We start from the raw sequence: 12721 nt of genomic DNA, 5'->3' as shown, positions 1-12721 counted from the left end.
CTCTTCACCCCATACCCTTCCTTTTTCTTACTCCCTTTACAGCCCAGGATCTCCTCACTCCCTTAATCCTTACTCTAAGGCAAGCTGTTATCTTCACACTCGTTCTTGAGGTTCTGAGGTTGTACTACTTGGATTTTCATCCTTGAACATAACTTTACCACCTGTTTTTATTTGTTCACATTGCTGTATCCCAAATACTTTACCTCAAAGATTTTTTTTTTTGTCACCATTCATTGTATTTTTGCTGTTGTCCCTGGCCCAGCTCCGCCTCTTGGAATGGGGCTCACGTTATCTCTCTCACCCATCTAACTCCTCAAATGCTCTTCCACTATTTCAGAGTGACATCTTTCCTTCTCAAACTTAGCTGCTATCCATATCTTCCTTTGAAGGCTTTCACGTAGGAATTGGCACATAGGTGGCTTCCCCTTGTCTTCCTCTACTTTTCCATGTGTCCATGTTACTTTGTGAAAAGCTCAGCTCTGACCAGGCTACCTCTTGGCTCAGAAAACCCTAGGAGCTGTGAGTTAGCAAAGCATACTGCCTTGCTTGCCACTGTTGTCAAGTATCTTTCTAGATTCTTCTCTCACTGTCCCTCCAGACACTCTAAGTTCCAGCTCCCTCCAACCATAGCTATTGCTGAACACTCTACTTTGACCCTGTACTTCTTGGCTGATTTTCCTTTTGTTTCTTGCAACCCTCTCTTAGCTACGGGAAATTCCACATTATTTGCATGTCCATCTTGCCCACCCTCCCTTCTGTAGTCCCATTTACCACCGTTAGTTGTGAGCCGCTGTCCCATTCTGGCTCTCTCAGCTTTTCATCTGTGCATCTCCTGTGACATCTGTCATCATATTGTGTTAGTTTATTTTGCAGAATATCTATAAACCTCTCTTCTAAGTCTCTTCCTTAGAAAGATTCTGTGCTTTTAAAATTTTATACCCAGTAGAAGGTAGAATGAAGTGGTAGGTACTGAATGCAAATTTTAACTGAAAATTCATGTTACTGATAATTAAAGCATAAGACCATTGCATTTTTTTCTTTCCTTCCAACTCAGCAGATTAGAATTCATGAAGCTTTTCCTTCTTCTGAATGTCATACTTGGCAAATGACATGCACTTGGTCAAAGAAAACACATCCTTGTCCCCAACATGAATGCTTCTTATTTACTAAATATCAGCTCCATAATTGTATCCCGGGGCAGCCGTCTGCAGACCGTGGAAGGTACATTATCCTATAGTGGAGCTGGCTTCCGTTCACAAGTGTCATGTCGGACAGAAATTAGATTCAATAACAGCACAAAAAATTAATGTCTTCAGCTTTTAATATTTTTGGCTTTGCTTTTTCTGTCAGTTGATAAAAGTTTTAGTTAGAATAACTAATGACTGTGTGATTTCTTGTTTTTAGAATTCTATTTCCACCTGTTTATCTTCCATTTTTATGCATGTGTGCATGTTTGCAGGCGTGTTATGTATACTTGCATATATGTATGGATACACATACATATGTGTGTGCATGTTTGCATGTGTGTGTGAGTGCACATTGTATCTCTCTCTCTGTGTGCGCACATTTGTGTGCATGCATTGGGGCTTGAAGTTGATTTCGGGGATCATTCTCCATTACTCTTCCACTTTATTCTCTGAGGCAGGACCTCTCAATCAAACCCAGAGGTTACCAATATGGCTAGTCATCCTAGACAGCTTGCTCTGGGCGTCCCCTGTCTTCTACTTTTCAGGGCTAGAATTACAAGCAGCCACCACTTTTGCCTGGCATTTTCTATGGGTCTTGAGGTCCAGACTCTGACCCTCATGACAAGTGTTGAGCCTTCTCCCGAGGCCATTTTCACATGATAATGTAATAATCTTTAAAAGTTCAGGTTATTCATGTACTTATAGTTGAAGTTGTTCACCACTGAGATGATTTATTTTGTTTTCTTCTTACTACTCATGTATGTGTGCATGATGTGTTGCAGTCACAATTTTGTGCAGTCGGTTTCTTATGGTCACCTGTGCTTCTCTGTTCCTGGTTTCTTTAAGTTACATGTCTGTTGTGTGGGGTCAGTTTGGTGGAATTACAACAGAAGTGTCTCATCTGCTTCCGAACCTGGGCACGATTAACCGGCTAAAGACCGGGGGTGGGGTGGTGGTGGTGGTGCCTGCTCTGTGGAAAGTAGAAGGTAAGGCCTAGTTGGAGGAAATAGATCACAAGGAGTGTGACCCTTGAACTGTGTCTTGCCCTGAGGGCTCCTTCCTGGTCACTTATGAAATGACCTGCACTCCTTCCCTGACATGATGGACTGACACCTGGAACTGAGACTCTTCCTTTGTTTGTGTGAAGAGAAGAGGTGCTTATCATCTAATCCACCTTCCATGTCCCAAACTGTTGATAATTCCCCTGGACCTGTCTTACCTAATGTCCTAAGAGGTAGACCACCCAGAACCCAGCACTTGGGAGGCTGAAGAGGAAAGATCAAGAGTTCAAGACCAGCTGCCAATACACAGTGAATCTGAGGCTGGCCTAGCCTACATGAGACCTTTTGTTACAAAAGAAAAACAAAACCAAAATTAATGGATAGGTTTGACTTATAAGTTCTTCCCATCTTTTCATATAAATAACACCATTGTGGAAAATATATGCACCTATCTTCATCATTTGCCCAGCTTTAAGCTTGATGTGGAAATGGAGTCAAGACTACTTTTGGTGGCCTTTGTCAGTTTTCAGTTTACCCTATGGTACAAGCTTTTAACAATTTGTCCTGTGCTAAAATAATGAGGGAGGGAGGGAGGGAAGAGAGGGAGAGAGAGAGAGAGAGAGAGAGAGAGAGAGAGAGAGAGAGAGAGAGAGAAAGAGAGAGAGACACTAAAATTTTCTGAAAGAGATGGAGAAGGTGAGAAAAGCTTTGGTGTTGGCCTTAATTGGTACAATTTTAAAAAGTGGGCTAGCCTTTTTTGATGGTAAAGGCTTTCAGGTTAGAGGTGGCTTGCCCCTCATCCCCTGTGTTTTGTTATTTCCTTAATTAGTGATTGGGGCACTTGGGTAGGAAATGTCTTAGCCTATATCCTCCTTAGAACTATGATGTGTCTCTCGAGGTTTGCAAAATTTGCATGCTATTGTGTGTTTCCATCTTTCATGGAAGCAGGATTTAAGGGAGGAGCCTGGACTGTTTGCTGGGTTGTGGAGTTCTCCTGATATGGTGAGTGTTACATAGCAGAGCTTGAACTGAGGTTACTGACTTTACTCCATTCAGCTATGTGAATTTCACAGTGCCTAGGGACCTGTGTGTTTCATGTTTTGTGAGTCATGCTTGCAGATGCATGCTAATTAGTGGTTTGATTAATGGTGGAAGAGCAGAATGTCAGGTGCAGGTGGCGGTGTCTTGGGATGACGGAGTGTCTCTTTGTTGTTTCAGTAGGAAGTACTGTAGAATACTTTTTCTGGGCATGTGGTGGCTGTCAGCCATATGTTCGTACTTCGCCACCTCACCTTCAGTGAGCTGACAGGGGGCCATGTCTCACCAACATTAATTGAAGTGGACAGTCACAAAACAGCCTCACGTTTCTCATAGCGGTGTTAATGCACTGTTAGGGAACTGTGCAGTTGTCCGTATGTTTCACATTGTCTCAGTGCTTTTCGATGTGAAGTCTGTTCCAGAGTCTATGTATTTGCCACAGAAATCGACACACTCAGAACCTAACCCATGTTAACACCCCCTCCCCGGTGTGTGTGTGTGTGTGTGTGTGTGTGTGTGTGTGTGTGCGTGCATGCGAGGTATGCCTCGTAGCATACTACCATGTACGTGCTTATCTATGTAGAACTTTATGGTAGATTTTAATCATTCCAGTTTGTTCAGACCGAACCCTCAGAGAGTAACAGTGCTTACATTCCCAAGTGGCTTAGGAGTTTTGAATTAGAATCAATCTCTCTCTCTCTCTCTCTCTCTGAGTGTGTGTGTGTGTGTGTGTGTGTGTGTGTGTGTGTGTGTGTGTGTGTGTGTGATTTCCAGTACTGGCAAAGAAAACAAGTCATTACTAAGCACCCCAAATATGTTTAATGAAGCAGTGTGATGATTTAAAAACATGTGGGCTCTTTTTGATGTACTCAGGACAAATGTAAACACTTGGGAATCTTTGGGAAACCTTAGGGACTATGGGGGCTGTTATTTCAGCATGGAGGGTGGGCTGACTGAGGATCTCAGGCATTGTTGTCAGGTTATTTTTTCTCCTGGATTTTTTTTATTTATTTGCTTGCTTATTTATTTGAGGCAGGGTTTCTCTGTGTATCCCTGGCTGCCCTGGAACTTGCTATGCAGACCAGATTGGCCTGGAACTCACAGTGATCTGCCTGTGTTCCCCTTCCTCGGGCTAGGATTAACAGTGTGAGCCTCCATACCCAGCTTTATCCCCCTGGTTTTGAAGCTCAGTGATTGTACTATGGTGACATATAGTACAATATACGCTGAGCCCTTTAAGCTGGAGGGAAGAATCCAGGCTCTTTATCTAGCTTCAGCCTCAAACATGTACTATAGCACCCAAATATCTGATTTCCTCCTCTCTTCAGTGTTGTGGTTTTTAAATGTATGTATTTTACCTATATAGCTGTTTTGCTCACATGTGTCTGTGCATCCCCTGTGTGCATTGTTCTTTGGGGCTGGAAGAGGGTGTCAGATCCCCTGGGACCAGACTTACAGAGAGTTACAAGCTTCATGTGGGCTCTGAGGATGGAACCCAGGTCCTCTGGAAGAGCAGCCAGAGCTCTTAACTGTTGGACCATCTCTCCAGTTCTAGTGTTTTTTTTTTTTTTTGTTTGTTTGTTTGTTTGTTTTTGTGTTTTGGAAGCCAAGGATCATACTTTCTTGTACTACTCAAGTTGATCTTCAGTTTCATTGCCAGCTTTGGTTATTGGTTTTCTGACTATCCCATGAGAAACAGTTTTTAAGTCTGTCTAAGAAATTACTAGAATGGGAGGAAGCAAAGCTATGTTGGAATTCAGAGATATTATATTGTTGCTTGGGAGGGGCCCACATGTTACTAGCCACACAGGCCCAGTCTGGGGCTGAAATTTGCTTCACAGTTCAACTTGGTATTGCATGTGGATAGACTATGGGAATATTTAGAGTGTGGAGTCAGTGTAGGAATTAAATCCCCCAGAGAATGGATGGAAGAGAGAGTTAATGCCGTTGCACCAAGAGCAGATGCAAGGTGCTTTGAGTTATACAAGACTCAAGAACCCACTCCCAGTAATGGTTTGAGTGGGTTAGACTCCAGCCTAGCATGCTTGATCTGAATTCCTACACAGACTGTTACAGCCACGGTTTTCCAGGGTTTTGGACTCAAGGCTGTCTTGCCCTGGAGTCTATAACAATGAACCTTTACCCCGTGTAAAGGGTAGAAACAGCCATTCAGCCCCTGTCCCCCCGCTTTTCGCTAAGGTTCAGTCCAGGTACCTCCCTCTCCGTAGCCTGTGAAACCTTGAACCTCTCATGCGTAGCTTTGATTTAGTCCCTGTTGCCCACTTCCTGTGCCAGGCTGTGAGGTCTTCAGGGAAAGAAACACTTGTCACCCTGCACAGGATTGAAGGCAGTCGTTGTGCACTTGGTGTGAGGTGAGAAAATGGTACCCAGTAGAGGCTGCAGAGTGACAGATGTGACAGGCTAAAGGGAAAGCAGGGCATCCGAGGTATTGTCAAAGACCAGAAACAAGAGGTGGGGCGCAAAAGCTGGAACGGGATTCAAACTCTACAACTTTGGCTTCATTCTGCTTCACTTAGAACCAGCTGGAAGCTAGCCTGTTCAGGAGACTGCCTGCATAGGGATGAGAGTTGGGGCTACTCTGCCTGCATAGTTGGGGGAAGTGGGGGGATGGGGGACTGAGGAGCTTCTCAAATTTCCTCCCGCTATTTGGAGCCTTATCAACCTCTTTTCAGTACAGAAGGGCACTAGGTCACATGGAGGTGACACATTTCCTCCAGAAATCCCAGAGAAGGCAGGAAGTGTGGAGATGATTCAGCAAGGGGACTTTTCCTGTGCACGGATGGGTGGCTTTGGCAGCATAGAGCCCTTCCTGCTAGGCCGGAGGAACGGTTTTGGTGGTGTCTGTCAGTGTGTGCTCCACCTCTCCCAGGTGGAGGCCTTGTGGAAATGATGAGACCAGTTAGGTACAAATCTGGAAAATATCTAGGCTCTCTGGAGAGAGAGCTTGCATTGCTACGACTGATGTTGGTCATTTAACTTGATTCTTGACTACTTACGCAGTAAAGAATATGGTCACTTTTATGTTCCTAATCCCCTAAGATTAGGTCCAACTATAGCATCAGAAAGGACTTAAGCCTGCAGGGAAGTCCCATTTATATTATTTTAGATACCTTGTCCAATTAAGAGGGACACTTAATTGTATTGATATAATACAGAACTAACAAGCCTTTTGAGATTTGATTGTATTTTATATGGCTTGTCTAACATTAGATTAATGTCATTATAGAAAAGAGATTAAAAGTATGAGCTGTGCAGCTCGGCTACCTGGGTTCTGATCATGAGTCATTCACAACTCAATCTTGGGCAGGTTACTTAATTCCCTTGCCTTAGTTCTTTGTCTAGTTTATTTCCCACAGGAAGTTTTTGTCTGAATTAAACTGACTAGTTTTTTGTTTATTTACTAAAGATAAAAGCTCTCAGTATCTGGTATCCATTTCCTCAGTAAACATTGTTAATTAATGTATCATAAATGATGTCAATAAAGCAGTCAAAGGTTAGTAAACAGGTTCAGTAGATACTGGTTAGTGTCACCGAACTAGGATCTGTGTTTCTTATTCGAGGAGGGCAAACTTTTTCTTAAAGGACCAGATACTACACGGCATATATTCTGTCGGTCTTATACTCTCTGTTGGTTTTATTCACTTCTGGCATTTCATCTTGCAGGTATGGACAGTATGTAGACACATGGGCATAATTGTATTCCAAGCAAAATTTTATTTACCAAAATAAGTGGCAAGCCATGTTTGGTTATGTGCAGACCCTTGCCCTGGCCACTTTAGCCATGTGTGAGTCCACCCACACCTGGAGCTTCACCTCCTAGCTGTCACCTAGCATGTGGCTGTCTCCACAACAGTCATGAGTGTGTTCTTTTGAGGGTGACACAGACATCACTTATTTACGGGCTTGGAGCTTTTTCTTAGGATTTGAACCTGAGGCTGTGGAAGGGATCGGGGCTTGTTTTATTCGAGAAGCACAAATGCAGACTGTTTTCTTCTGTCATCTCCATGTAGAAAGGGCTGGTGAGGCAAACAAGAAGCTGTTTGTGATTGTGCCTGTTGGTGCACTGAGGGTTTTTCTTTTAGGCATGTTGTTTATATGGGTTTGGATCTCTTACTTCTTATTTTTCAGTTTAATAACAAGCTCTTGTTTTTAAATTAAAGTTGCCAGTGAGCCTTTCTGTGAGTGGCTGACTGTTGCTGAGTTTGTATTTATAGTCTAGGTCTGTTTCTGAGGAAGTGACTAAAGTCCATCACATTCCATTAAGACTACCTAACAAAGACCATCTTTGACTCAGGGAAACAGAGCCTATGATGAAAACTCAAAAACCTAATGGTTAGTGTTTATCAATGTTTTTATGTATTCAGTCAGATTATCAATCGGAGCTTTGTGCTGAGGGCCACATTGGATACTCACTGCTCTGCATTAATGCAGAGGGAATTCCTCTGGAGCAGGTTCAGGCAGTGCTTAACAGTCTTGTGGCCCCGTTTACATTTTAGATGTTTCAAAGTGGGCGCTGAGAACATGAGTGTGAGAATCCCTTAAAGCCCATCTCTATCTCCATTCACGCCTAAAATGTCCTGGCCAGCGAAGTTCTGTTTCAGGGTTAAAAAGGGAAGTTAACATTGTTCTGCCCACTGTCATACATCTACTGGGTCCTGCCTCTATTCTCAGAAGCACCTACCAGCTGGGATTTCTAGAAGGTCACTCTGAAAGCGGTTTATTGGAGTTGCAGAGAAGTCGCCTTGGGGAAGACTGCTACTGTTGCAGAGGACTCCTTAGGTACCCAATTGGGCAGTACACACACATACACACACACACACACACACACACACACACACACAAACACACTCACATACACACACCACACACACACCATACACACATCACACACACACACACACCACACACACACTCATACACACACCATACACACATACTCGTACACACACACCACATAAACATTCACACTCACGTACACACACCATACACACATCACACACACACCACATAAACACACACACCATACACATATCACACACACACCACATAAACACACACACCATACACATATCACACACACCACACACACACACACACACACACACACACACACACACACGCCACACTCACACTTACACATCATACACACCACACACATTCACACACACACACACACACACACACACACACACACACACACACACACACACACTCACACACACATCACACACACACACACACACACACACTCACACACACACACACACACACACACCACACACTCACACACACACACACACACACACACACACACACACACACACACTAAAATAAAGTATACATATTTAGAGAGAGAATGGTTCTCAGCTGAACTCTGACTTTGGAGTGCAGCTTGATCTGAACGTCAGGCTTGTCTCCATGACTACCACCAGTTGCTGAAGTATGTCTTGTGTCTGTGAAGCCAACATTAGGAAAAGCACAATGGAGAGATGCTTCCCTGATGTGACTTCATGGGTGTGAGAATCCCTTAAAGCCGATCTTCACCTCCATTCACTCCTAAAATGTCCTGGCCAGTGAAGTTCTGTTTCAGGGTTAAATACCCGTTCTTTGGAGTGCTTATAAAGAGGGGGAGTCGAGGAAAAGATTAAGTAAATAAAGACATTCAGCTGGAGCTGATCTTGGCTTCCCTGCTGGATTTGGGCCCTGATGTTACTGTGTCAGCACCTGACTTGGTGGGGGTGTGTTGTCCCCATACACACTAATGGGAGTGTTTTTTCCCTTATGTATGAAGTATTTAAAAGAGGTAAGAGTATTGGAGTCTTAAGACTTATATGCTGTCACGTGTTGTCCACACTGCCCTTCTTGGAAAGGAAGCCTTCACTTGTGGCCATCTACTTGGTTCTTTTTACCTCAACACCTACATACTCTGGTTCCATTTCTATAGGACCCAGTCAGGTAGATTCATCAGTGTCGGGTAGAGAGTGTTTGGGGCAGTGACGTCTGTCTCCAGCCTGTATGAATTTCCCTCCTGGCCATTACTTCCCTAAGTCAGGGCTTCTTAAACTTCCCACCGGTTATCCATTTCCACCTGAGAAAGTTTTATGTGGCCTGGCACACGGGCACATAAAGTAGGTATACAAGTCAAGCATCTGTTGTTGAGGAATCAAAAACCTCATTTCAAAGAGGTTCTTTGTGTATGTTAACGATTAAAACTGGATGGCTGAATGTTTGACATTGCAGGGCATTGAACATCCTAACATTTCCAGTTGATTGGTATTTTATTTTCAGATAGGATCTCACACAGCCTAGGATGCTTGAAACTTATGAAGCAGGGCAGGCTGGTGTCGAACCTGTGACCCTCCTGCTTCTGACTCTCAGGACTACTTTGACTTTATCATCTTCAATGCTGTGAAGGCTACTTTGCATCAATGTACCAAATAAAACAAGGGAATGTGTTTAGGGCAATTTAAGGAAAACTTGAAAATCGTGTTCTATTCCTGTCAAAAAATTTTTAACAATTAAAAAAAAAATGAAAAGCAAGCAATTCAAACAAATTTAAAACAAAATTCCAGCACAATACAAGATACTAATTTGCTACTTCTGTGCTGAGGGATAGTGGCAAGAAGACATTAAAAGTCTTTGTTTTCATAATCGAGCCATTATGTTTCTACAAGAACAGAAAGCTTTGTATGTACGGTAAAAACCCCTCAGTTCATAACATACAATAGTCTCTTTAAACTTGACTCTTTTAAAGGAAACTTTCTAATGTGAAAGACTGTTGAACTACGTCAATACACACATAGAGGGAGATGTATAAGCGAATTCCACCAAGGTGCTTGTGTTGCAAACAGCTTTCTAGACCTAAAATTCATTCTTAATTTTTATTAAGTAAATAAGCATGTAATTAATAGTGGAAGTATAAAACCCTAAACTCTGTGGCTTTGGAATGGCCGCTCTAACTCTGTAGAAGTTTCACTGAGATGCATAGTTTGGTGGTGGGTATGTGCTTGAGTGATTTCCTTAAACCAGCTCTTTGTGTGTGTGTGTGTGTGTGTGTGTGTGTGTGTGTGTGTGTATGTGTGTTGTGTATGTGTGATTTAATTAGAAAAGATTGATTTTATTTAAAAAAGAAAGTTCACAATCTGAGTTGAGGTGTCTGAATCCATGCTTACAGGCACTCCATCGTGTGAGGGCACGCTTGGCACAGAGAATGAGCTGTGTTGTGTGTTCATTGTTAAGGCTGAAGTAAGGTCACACAGCCTGCATGAACTTCCAGAAACATTCAGATTTGTTACATTGTTGGCCTTTAATTTTTTTTTTTTTAATGTATACAGAATGGTGAGCTTGGGTCATACACAAATTCTGGGACCTTTGATATAAGGGACTTGAGCATCTTGAGATTCTGCTATCTAGCAGGAGGTCCTAGAACCAATAGCTGGTCAGATACAGACTAGCAAATGTACTGTAAAACTATGATTCATAGGCTAAATGCTCTCCAGGGTGTGTATAGGTACTTCTGTTCTTTCCCTGCTCGCCCACCCGAGTGCCAGAAAATATCTATTCTCAAGATCCTTGCCCGAGAGATCTTTGTTTCACGTGGGAACCCCACTGTTGAAGTTGATCTCTACACCTTAAAAGGTCTCTTCTGAGCGGCTGTGCCCAGCGGTGCCTCCACTGGCATCTACGAGGCCCTAGAACTCTGCGACAATGAGAAGACTTGCTACATGGGGAAGGTTGTCTCAAAGGCTGTTGAGTGAATCAATAAAACTATCAGACCTGCTCTGGTTAGCAAGAAACTGAACGTTGTGGAGCAAGAGAAGATCTCATGATTGAGATGGACGGCACTGAGAATAAATCTAAATTCGGTGCAAATGCATCCTGGGAGTTTCCCTGGCAGTCTGCAAAGCTGGTGCCGCAGAAAAGGGGGTACCCCTGTACTGTCACATTGCTGACTTGGCTGGCAACCCTGAAGTTATTCTGCCTGTCCCTGCTTTCAATGTGATCAATGGTGGTTCCCACGCTGGCAGCAAGCTGGCCATGCAGGATCCTTCCCTTGGGGGCATCCACCTTCCGGGAAGCCATGCGCATTGGGGCAGAGGTTTACCACAACCTAAAGAATGTCATCAAGGAGAAATACGGGAAGGATGCCACCAATGTGGGTGATGAGGGCGGGTTTATACCCAACATCCTGGAGAACAAAGCTCTGGAGCTGCTGAAGAATGCAATCGGGAAGGCCGGCTACACGGACCAGGTTGTCATCGGGATGGATGTGGCTGCCTCTGAGTTCTTCAGGTCTGGCAAGTATGACCTGGGCTTCAAGTCTCCTGATGACCCCAGCAGGTAATCACGCCTGACCAGCTGGCTGATCTGTATAAGTCCTTCATCCAGGAGTATCCAGTGGTGTTCATCGAGGACCCCTTTGACCAGGATGACTGGGAGGCCTGGAAGAATTTCACAGCTAGTGCAGACATCCAGGTGGTTGGGGATGATCTCACAGTAACCAACCCTAAGAGGATTGCCAAGGCTGTCAGTGAGAAGTCCTGCAACTGCCTCCTGCTCAAAGTCAACCAGATTGGCTCTGTGACCTAGTCTCTGCAGGCGTGTAAGCTGGCTCAGTCCAATGGCTGGAGTATCATGGTGTCCCATCGCTCCGGGGAGACGGAGGACACTTTCATTGCCGACCTGGTGGTAGGGCTCTGCACTGGGCAGATCAAGACTGGTGCCCCTTGCTGTTCTGAGCATCTGGCCAAGTACCATCAGATCCTTAGAATCGAGGAAGAGCTGGGCAGCAAGGCCAAGTTTGCTGGCAGATGCTTCAGGAACCCCCTGGCCAAGTAAAGTGGGTGGAGATCCTGGAAACACCTGCTGCTTAGACCCTGTCCCTGGTGTCATCAACGAGGCTCAAGGCAGCCCAGTGCTTGTCCCTCCCATGCCACCGCTTCCTTAGGCCACCTGGAGCCCTGCTGGAAACCCCAGCTTTGTAATCATGTGATTGGCTGAGTCATTGTTTGTACCTCACTTCCAAGCTAGTGTCTGGAGCCCAGTGTAATCTGTAGGGTGGCCACAGGCAAGACCCCCACCCCAGCTGTCCTACATACAAAATAAAAGCCTCAGTAAGAAGAAAAAAAAAAACTATGATTCATATATTTACCCTACAGCTGTTCATAGAGCACCCACAATGCACTGAGCACTTTGGCTGTGAAAATTAATGGTGATGGCTTTAGCAGAAACCCCGTCTTTAAGGGCTATTTGAGGCTGTGCATAGCTAGGGTGCAAAGAGTAGCCAAGAGCCACAAGGATAGAGGAGGAGTTTCTGGGTGTGCCAGGGGAGAAGGTGGAAGGCAGTTTTCTTCATGTAGTTTCCTTGTTTTTAATAACTACTGTGATATTAGTTTGCTGTGCTTTGTTTACACAACAATTTACCATCTAAGCCCTTTTTTTCCTGCTGTGCTATGATTTGAAATTTGTTTTAAC

At 44.1% G+C, this 12721-nt stretch overlaps 1 protein-coding gene and 1 pseudogene across 10 annotated transcripts in view; both read left to right on the top strand.

Moving 5' to 3' along the window:
• Window positions 1-12721, top strand: part of Ppfibp1 (PPFIA binding protein 1) — a 146771-nt gene that overhangs the window by 35194 nt on the left and 98856 nt on the right. The gene's annotated exons all lie outside the window — the stretch shown is intronic.
• Window positions 8546-12712, top strand: LOC118239254 (annotated as a pseudogene).

Source organism: Cricetulus griseus, chromosome 8 (genome assembly GCF_003668045.3).
Source record: "Cricetulus griseus strain 17A/GY chromosome 8, alternate assembly CriGri-PICRH-1.0, whole genome shotgun sequence".
NCBI lineage: Eukaryota > Metazoa > Chordata > Mammalia > Rodentia > Cricetidae > Cricetulus > Cricetulus griseus.
Note: the sequence above shows the minus strand (reverse complement) of the source record. Positions and strands in the feature narration are given on the sequence as shown.